The 9,662-nt window shown below is 36.1% G+C and overlaps 1 long non-coding RNA gene across 2 annotated transcripts; it reads left to right on the top strand.

The window, feature by feature from the left end:
* Positions 1–741: 741 nt before the first annotated feature.
* Positions 742–8,758, top strand: LOC136063026 (uncharacterized). Of its 2 annotated transcripts, none has more exons than XR_010624731.1 (4): positions 742–3,153; positions 4,119–4,196; positions 7,157–7,291; positions 8,543–8,758. It is a non-coding gene; the product is annotated as an uncharacterized LOC136063026 (long non-coding RNA). The 2 variants fall into 2 exon arrangements; XR_010624730.1 differs by lacking the exon at positions 742–3,153 and adding an exon at positions 3,466–3,988.
* Positions 8,759–9,662: the final 904 nt, after the last annotated feature.

Below are 9,662 nucleotides of genomic sequence, written 5' to 3'. Positions count from 1 at the left end.
TGTAGCCTTACTATGGAAGAAAGTTGTATTATTGTCACCTTTGCTTAGCCACAACACCCTAGATCTTTGACACCACATCCTTGATTCCCAGTCTTGCAACATTAATCTCCATTCTTAAGCTCCTAATTCGAGTATTGTTCCCACTCTCCACAGCTTCAATCTCGGCCAAAGCTAGTTAACTCTTTTTAATCTCTAATTCCCTCCTCACGTGCCCAAAGTTGTGCTTGTTCCACCAAGTTAATTCTTTCTCACATCTAGCCACTTTTTTCAAAATAGCTAAACTTGGATTTGGTTCCCTTGTACTACTCCACACTGACTCCACTGTTTCACCACAAGAAGGATCCGATAACCACATTTCTTCAAATCTGAAACACCTCTTCTTCCTAGGTTCAGGCAACCCCAACAAATTAATCAAAAGAGGAGAATGGTCCGATGACATACAACTAAGGTGATGTACCCTAGTTCCAGGAAATTTTTGAAACCAAGAATTTGTAGCCATACATCGATCCAATCTAATTCTTATAGAATGCCCATCAACATAATGTTTTTCCTACATGAATTTTGGCCCCACATATCCCAAGTCCATGAAACTACATTCATCGATCACATCTCGAAATAGTTGCATTTGATTATGGTCTCTAGGAGCCCCACCCCACTTCTCCTCTTGACTAACGATTTCATTAAAATCTCCACCACAAATCTAAGGAATTTCCATACTAGAATTTAAGCTTTTCAGTTTACTCCATGCTTCACTCCTCCGGTGAGTTTCGGGCTCACCATAAAAACCAATGAATCGCCATGCATTCTCAATATTTTCATTGATGATCGTATCAATAAAATACCTATGAGAATTAACAACCTCAATGATAATAGATTTTTTCCAAAATAATGCTAACCCACCACCTCTATTCAATATTGGAACCACCCATTTCTGATCAAAATTAATCTTGCTCAAAGTACGATCTAGCCTTGCTTCGTCTGCCCATGTTTCGGTTGTAAACATGCCAAAAGGATCTTTTGCCTGTATTAATCTAACAAGCTCATTCTCTGTACGTAGGTTCTTAAGCCTACGACAGTTCCATAATAATAGACTCATTGCTTCTGGTAGGGCTAGCAACCAACCTCCGCCAATATCTTATTTTTTGTTGCACCTCCCTAGAAACCCTTCTTTTTTTTTGGTAACTCAGTTTGGTTTATTGTATTTTCTGCCCTTCTTTTTTCTCCCACTGTTTTAACCATACATGCCACCCCTGTTCTAGTGACCCTTTTCCATGTACCTTCAGTATGCACATGATTGACAGGGGAGTTTGGAATTTCAGCTAAAGGCATGCGTGTTGATAGAGACAATTGAGTTGCATGGACTGCTGGGCCTAACACGTTAGCTGCATGGGCTGTTGGGCACGGCACATTAGATTCATAAATGCAAGGCTGACTCACAAAATTTTCCTTACCTGTTCCCACTCCAAAACCGGGTGCCCCTGTGATTTTTCTATCATACTTTTTTATTTCCCTATCAAGCTCCCTAATTTCCTCCTCAAAAGCTTCAGCAGACAACTTTTCCTTTGGTAGCCCGGTTTGGTGTAGCTTTCCATCACAAGCTTGACTCACCAAGTTTCCATTTCCTGTACTAACTTCAAAACCGAGTGGCCTTACAACTTTGCTATCATGCTTTTTTATTTCCCTATCCACCTCCCTAATTTCCTCCTCAAAAGCATCAGTTACACCTTTTTCCTTTGCTGGCTCGGTTTGGTGTAATGTCACATGACTCACATCCTCCATAGTTTCCTCATCCATTGACAGCCTTGACTTTTCTTTGTTGACTTCCTTAAAAACCGGATACATGTCTCCTTCAACGTGAGTTTCTAAACTTTCCTTGTTAGTTCTGAAAATTTCTGGAGCAAGTTTCCCAGTGCGCACCACCACAACCAGTGTCTTCTTCGCTGCACAGTTTTCCGCCGACGGACCAGTCCTTTTCCCTGCAAAAAAACTAGGTACTTTCACCATGTACCTTCATGTTGGCACAAAAGGTGCTGCCTTAAGCCAGGGGCCAAACTGTTAGGACTCCGGGGAGAGGCTCCCTTCACTTTCAACCCAAACTTCGCAATCACGGTCATCGTGCGTTAGACATCCACACCAGAAGCACAGGCTTGAAAGTCTTTCATATTTGAAGGGCACCCACATTTCTTTCCCACTGTCAAGAGAGATAACTCGCCCCTTGCACAGTGGTTGGGAGATATCAATGGTAACTTGGACTCTTAGGAAGTTATCTCCCTCTGTTTCTGCTTCATCAGTTCCTACGTTCACCTTCCCAATCACTTCACACAGCTGTTCCACAATCTTCCTTGTCCGAAATCTGATTGGAAGGTCATGTACTTGCACCCAGAATGTCACTTTATTGAACTCCATATCCCCCAAGTCCGTTTCCTTCCCATACCGTTGCAACACCATTAGACACTTGTCAAAGCTCCAAGGCTCAGCTGCCATGACTTTCTCCATCTCCTTCTTATCATCAAACGTAAACAATACCATGTGACTACTTTCCTTTTTTTATTTTGAAGCCATTTTTCGATCTCCAAATGGGTGTGAAAGTTTTAGTGATAGCCTCTATGTTAAGAGCTCGCTTAGTCAAAAATTTAGCTGCTGTAATAAATTCAGTCTTCGCCTGGTCCTCCTTGATGCGAAAGTTTGAGCCTTCACATTCCGAAAGGGTTAAACTGTTCCAGGTTTTTGTAAGCTCTTCCATCCTACACTAGTAACTGTTTCCCTAAAACCCTGAAAAAAACCCCACAAAGCCTCAAGGTAAACCTGTTACCTTGGGGTACAGAGACACCTGACCACTATTCTACACTCTAGGAGGAGATGGGAACCCACCCTTCACTAGCAGAGAGAAACCTGCTGGTAGTTAAAACTTCAGGAGGGCTATTCTTTGTAACCCAGTTGGGTATTTTGATTATTAATTAATGTGACAAATCTCTAGCTTGAGAATTAATGATTTTCACTTTGTTCAACTATGAGTGTGAATGTGCTTGAGATTTTGTTTTTATATGTAATAATGTTAACCCTTTATGCAGGGTTTGGGTCCGTATAATACGAGTATCAAGAAAGTAGAAAAAGAAGTTAAGGACTTGGCTAGGAACGTCAATGATCTGTGTGGTATATATGCCTCCCTTTTTCTCTTATTAATTAAAAAAATTTTTTGAAGTTATTGATCTTCACTTGTAAAGAATTTATTTATATTTTTAAGGTGGCTGTACACATTTTTTTATTTATTAAAAAAATAAAGATTTCAATGTGATAACACTATGGTGACTATATGAGAGGTGTAGTATTACTGTCTGGGCTGGCCCTTGGCTTAGGCCACGATTTTTTTTTTTAAATTAATATTATTATTATTATTATTTTAAATATGTAACATTTTTTCTCCAATATTAAGAAGGGGAATTGACTAATGCTAGAGAGATTTCAAAATTCATTACATAGGTCTTACAAATTAAAGTGTCACCAATCACTAGAAAGTACTACTGTTGGAGATATGGCTCACAAACCTGCATACTTTGTGCCTGGTAATCTTGGGAGTCCAGCAAATCAAAATCATGTGGGAGTTCAAAAGCAGAGAAGAACAAAAGAAATCAAAGCCAAATTTAGACAGATTCCTAAACGGAAAGATTTGAGGCAGTCTCGATATTTTTCATGTTACATGCTAAGTAATCAGTGTTGTTTGGTTCTAAGGAATTGGTTTTTTGCTTTGCTGTCTTATTGGGTTTTCTTTATTGTGGCTCACACTGATTTTAGATTGACAAGAGTGGAACTAAGTGGGCATCAATAAATTATGTGTGCAGGAATGACTCAGATTTTTTTTTTTTTTTTCTTTTTTACTTCAAAAGCTAACACAAATCTATCTTTTGAAAGTATTGGATGATGAGCAATTACCTAAAAATGAGTTGCCACTGAGAAGCATGTGATCAATGCAGATGTTGGCCGTGTTGGAGTAAGAATTTGTCATGATATATATTTCCTTGAACTTGCTGCATCATATAGCAGCAGAAGGTTCTCCATTTTGATGAAATATTAGTGGTCTTTAAGTATACTATGCTTATGTTTGCGTTTAATGCCTACAGGTGCTCATACAAAATGCTCTAGGGGCCTTTAAAAGTTAGCATTGGTGAATTGGTATGAGATGCGACGCAGAGAACAAGGTAAGGATCTATAAATCTAGATGCACAAATTTTTTACCATCTTTTAAGTGTCATGGTATGATTGATGCTATAAAAAATGGTCAACAGTAGGCTTATGTTAAGGTGACGTTACTCCATTGAAATCACCAGCATGTTAGTACTTATGAAAAAATTCGAGAAATTTTTTGTGTCCTTTGTGTTCCTCTGTTTTCTTGAATTTAGTACATAACAATGGGCTATAACTGCAATATTAATCTCTACTATTAACAAATACAAATTATTTCCAAACTTTTAGAGCAACAGATAACCAAGTACTTAAAAGTTCATATTACCTCAAACATTTTGGTTACCCAAATGGTGTCAATGTGTTTTTTTGTTTTTTGTTTTATAGGAATTGTATTACTTATTACTTTGATTAAAAATTAGTTTTGTGGATGATGATGGCACATAAATATGTAAACGTATAGACTACAAGTGTTATTTTTGCAGCTTACTTTTAAAAAAATTATGGCATTTATTTATCTGTGCAGGTTCTCCTTAAGGTTAGGGGAGAATGGCATAAAATCAATATAATCAATTCCTTGTTTGATTTATTATATTATTTTTGGTTGAAGTCATTTTTTGGATCAATTTTGTTCTCATCTATTGGAGAGCTCTCACTTCTTGTTGGTTGGCTGGTAATTATGGGTTTAAAACTTTCAAATCAATGTTTATATTTCTAGCTCCATATGTGTGGTTTTAACTAATTCCATCACTACTCGTAAGCATATTTGTCCTGCTTCCTCTCTTTGCATGCTTTAAACATATATTTTTTTTTGAGAAGGTGCATGCTTTAAACGTGGTTGCTCAAATGTCAGTAAAGTATAGGATTTCTCTTGCAGAGAAGAGTTCTTTTATGCATTGTTTTGCAACTTTTGAGTGCATGTTAAAAAGTGCTTTTTGTAGAGAAATCAGAGTAGTAAATAATAAAATGGTCCCCTGTCCTCCCTCACCACACAGCCAATGAATTTAATGATACATAGCCTCTCAGTAGCACCTCACATGATATATGGTCTCTTGGTGGCATGGGCCTATGTCTGGCCCATTTACTAGGACTAGTTTAGTGGTTTCAATCTATTCCTTTGATAGAACTTGATTTCTCTCAATGTCAGCTATACGCTTAATTCATTTAGTGTTTCTAGGACAGGTGTTGACCAGCTGCCACAGAAGGTGGGATCTAGCTTGTATGACAGTGGGTCTTAATTCTCATATGCAAATTCATTTGTATTATGTGATTTTATCAAACCACATATTTTCATGTAGGTGGAGTGCCCCACCCCCTGCCCGCCAAAAATCCCCTTATACTTTAATTAATTTTTTTTTTCCTATATTTGTGTGTGTGTAGCTTCACTGGAAATAGTAGAATGGAAATCTGTCCTATTTTATTAATGATTTTTGAGGTTTAAAAGTTATAAAATATATATATATATATATATATTAAAAAGGAAAATAAAGAAAGCAACAATTCAATTGAAGAGAAAAAATTTAGTTACCTTTAAAAGGTGTTAAAACCTCAAATTTTGTATGTAATAATTTATTATGTTTCTTAGAAATGAGAGTCTAAGGGATCCACATGCACTTTTGTAGAATCAATGAGGTGTACACCTCATTGATGTTCGAGAAAGGTTTCGTATAGATGGGTGAGATTTTTAATCCATAAACATGTGCCTTTTAGTTTTTACTATAAGTAAAACGGATGGTGTTTGGTGTTTTGATTTCTTATTCTCTTAGAAGAACACAACATTGGTTTCTGTTTGCTTAGTGTATTACATGATTTCCTGTTATTTTGGCGAAAAGAAATCCAATGAACTGTTTAAACTTATAGCTTTTGGACATGTAATTTGGGTAATACCTACGTAGATGGAGTGGATCTTTGGTAGTGATGTATCTAAAATTAAAGATGTTCATTCTTTCTCCTTTTCTGATTTTTTTGAGTAGAAATATTTACAGAATACTAATAGTGGCAGGACTTAATCATCGAAATTCTTAAATATGCAAGGAAGCGTTTGAATAAATGGTTTTATAAATTTAGAGGTTTTTTGCAGCACAAAATCATGGAGTCATGCAAATAGTCTATCTCAGCAGATGTTGATGCTGCTGAAATTTATAAGAACACTAACTGGCCAACCATAAATTAAAAATCATCAATTTTTGGTTTGTTAATATGACCTTTTGGTTTAGCCATGAAATTTAAAAATTCTTGCTGCAGTGTTTTTGTGCCAGAGTAATGAGAAAATGCTTTGAGATGATTCAAAGTGGCATATGCATATAAGTTTCTAACATAGACAAAACAAGTTATAGGGATAGAATATCATAACTCTTTTCTTTTTAGTGCACTATATTCATATTATAATAACACTAGTAAACCAACCGAATTCTCCAGAGTGATATACATGACTCTGGGGGTTCTTTTGGTGTTAAAATGAAAGTTTAGAGTATAGTGTACGGCTAAATAGAGTTAATAGTAGAATGGGGGGACATGTGAATGGTAGAGTTTATTATTATTATATTTCCCCCTCCTTAATAGAGCTATTTTGGCCTGGATAATAAATGAGTCCTCCTCATATAAATAGTCACTTTTATTGTTTTGTTAAAATGGTCGCATTGATGAGATTTGCAAACCTATATAATTACTCAGTCAAATTCATAAACTGTAGTAAGGTTTATTAAACAAGAATAGTGGTAGAGATATAGTTTTGGTTTCCAAGGGCTGAGGTGCTCAACTCAAAGTAGCCCAGAAGGGTAATAGTTGTACTGGGGTCGGTTGATTGGAAGTTTTTTGTTTTCTTAACTCTAGCTTAGTTGCCCCAATAAAGGATTATGAGGTAATGGGATTTTTCATTTTGTCACTAGGAATTGATTTTGATTTTGATTAAGGACTTGAATTTACAATCAATTCTTTCTTATTGATTTTTCTTGACTTCACATATTTGATGCTACAGGTTGATTACTGGAGTTCTGCAGCTAGCTGAGGGTTCACACTTAATCGTTGATGAGACCCAATTGAAAGCAGGGACCCTCAACCCTGTTGGAGTGGATAATACATGGTTGTTAAAAATTTGATGGAGCTGCAAAAGGTACTTCATCGTTTGTATATGTATGCATGTTTACATATATATCTCCTACTCCTTGTATATTGGCCTATATGAATTAAGACTTGAGAGAGATGTGCTGGACTGCCTAGTGCACAATAGTAGGCAAAATCTGCATTACGTTTTCTGCTAAAGTCAGATTATGTTGCAAGAAATATTACCTGTGCCTTTGCTTCATGGAGCTTCTAGATGGGTGTTGCTCATAGACATGATTTGCAAAATATGAACTTGATATATTTAGGCGCCTGTCTGTCTAGCTTTGCAATGAGGAGGGTCTTAAAGAACTTTAAGCTCTCTAGCAAAATTTACCATGTGCTTGGCAATTTTGCTAAAGGTCTCTAAGAACCAACTAAAAGTTGAGAAATAAAGTTGTGGTTTAATATATATAGAGAGGTGGAGGGTGTGAGTTTTGGACTCGTATTTGTGACATGGTGAGTAAGGGCTTTGCATGAGGAACAAGTTTCAAGGCTAATGTTTAGGTTCAGTTGATATCGACTTGCGGCTTGGGTATCTCTATCACTAAGTTCATTAAAAGGAAGTGAGCTTACCTTTATGTGTGTACTGATGCACTCATGTGCATGTGCCCTTTAATTAATTCTTGTCTATTCTCTACACTCTAGAGAATCTAGAGATTGACTTGCTGGAGACAAATATCTAGATTTGGATGAATACTTACAAATTCTCTAGGAGTTCCAAGTCATGTCTTAGAACTTAGAAGCCCGATTTAATTTGTTCTAGCTAGATTGTATTAGAGCATTTTCTTGGTTTGACTATTAGTTTTATCCTTCCTCCTGAATTCATGTTGCATGGTAAGTGCTGCGTACGAATGAGTGTTTTAAGACAATTTGGAGGGAGGGAAGTTGGATAACTTTGTGGAAAATAAGTTGTGGTTTTTATTGCTTTTTCTTAGCTGGTCCTGATTTTAAAATTGTATGGTATGGCACATTTACCGATTTATACATCTAACATCACTTTCATCTAGGTCTAATCATTATCAATTCTATTATGCACCAATTATAACTAAACACATATTTGTGAGATATGTATGGAACATGAGCTTAATTTATTATGTAAAATATATCCAAGAGTTTACAAAGCATAAGTTGGTTTGCTACTTGTGTTTGTTTGTGAAAAATGGTTCTTTTTAACTTTGTGAGTGTAGGAAAATGGTTTGCTACTTGTGTTTTTTTGTCTCAAATTTTGTTCTTTATGGACTTGAGCCTTAAATTTCTACAGGGAGCAAGCTTACTGTAGGGAAGTGATGGCAGGCATGGCAAGACTGGAACTTTGAGGTCAGTTGGGAAGTGTTGTTGCTGCTTGCTAGCTATGGCTATACTTCTTCATGCAATTAGAATGTAAAAAACTCCTTGTAAATATTTTTTGTGATGTATAGGATTTTTTGTCAGTAGAAATTACAAACTGATATATTTCTTGTTGGGAACTAGCAAAATTTTGGCAATGTACTTCAGAAAATTCAGTATTTATTAAGTATCTATTGGGAACTTGTTTTGTATTTCTTCATGCAAATTTGGGCAGGAATTTGAAATTTAGCAAGGTAAAAAAAATGTTTATAGCTGGGTTTTTATAAACGCAGCTATAAACAAAACCCATATCAGAGGCTTTAGCCGGGTTTGGAAAACGTAGCTACAGGTCTGAGCCTACAGCTGCATTTTAAACGCAGCCCAAAGCAGGTCTGTAGCTGCGTTTTTTATAAAACACAACTATAGGTCTCAACTTATAGGGGTGGAAAAACATAGTTATAGGGTGTAGAAAATACAGCTATAGACCCGGTTTGGACTGTGTTTTTAAAAACACAGCTTTAGGTCCTGCAGAGGCTAAAGTTGCACAGGATAGGCCGTGTTTGGAAACGCGGCTATGGAAAACACAACTACAGCCTATAGTTGAGTTGCGTTTTTAAGGTCTATAGCTACGTTTTTCAAATGCGGCTATAGCCCTCTTTTTTTCTATAATGCCGATTTTGGCACTTTTATTTCCCTATTGGCATTGTGTTTCCCACCCCCTCATTTGTCTGATTCTTCTTAGGGATTTTTTTTTCGTAATATTTTTTCTTTTTAAGGATAAATTCAGTGTCTAATACTTGAAAATGAAGTCCCCAAGCCTCAAGAAAAAAAAAAAAAAATTTCCTTTCCAAATTAGAAAATTCACTATCTGTTTTCTCTTTCATTCGTTTGTCTGACTACTCATTAAAAAACTTTCTCATTCTCCATAAGGACCACAACCTTCCATCAAAACCCATGAAATTTTTTTTTTTTTTTTTTTTTAAAAATCCAACATTCAAGGAAAAAAAAAAAAAAAAACATTTCTCGCCAACAATCATCTTATAAAAAAAGCGTAA

The sequence above is a fragment of the Quercus suber genome, unplaced genomic scaffold (assembly GCF_002906115.3).
Source record: "Quercus suber isolate HL8 unplaced genomic scaffold, Cork oak 2.0 scaffold_478, whole genome shotgun sequence".
Taxonomy (NCBI): domain Eukaryota; kingdom Viridiplantae; phylum Streptophyta; class Magnoliopsida; order Fagales; family Fagaceae; genus Quercus; species Quercus suber.
Note: the sequence above shows the minus strand (reverse complement) of the source record. Positions and strands in the feature narration are given on the sequence as shown.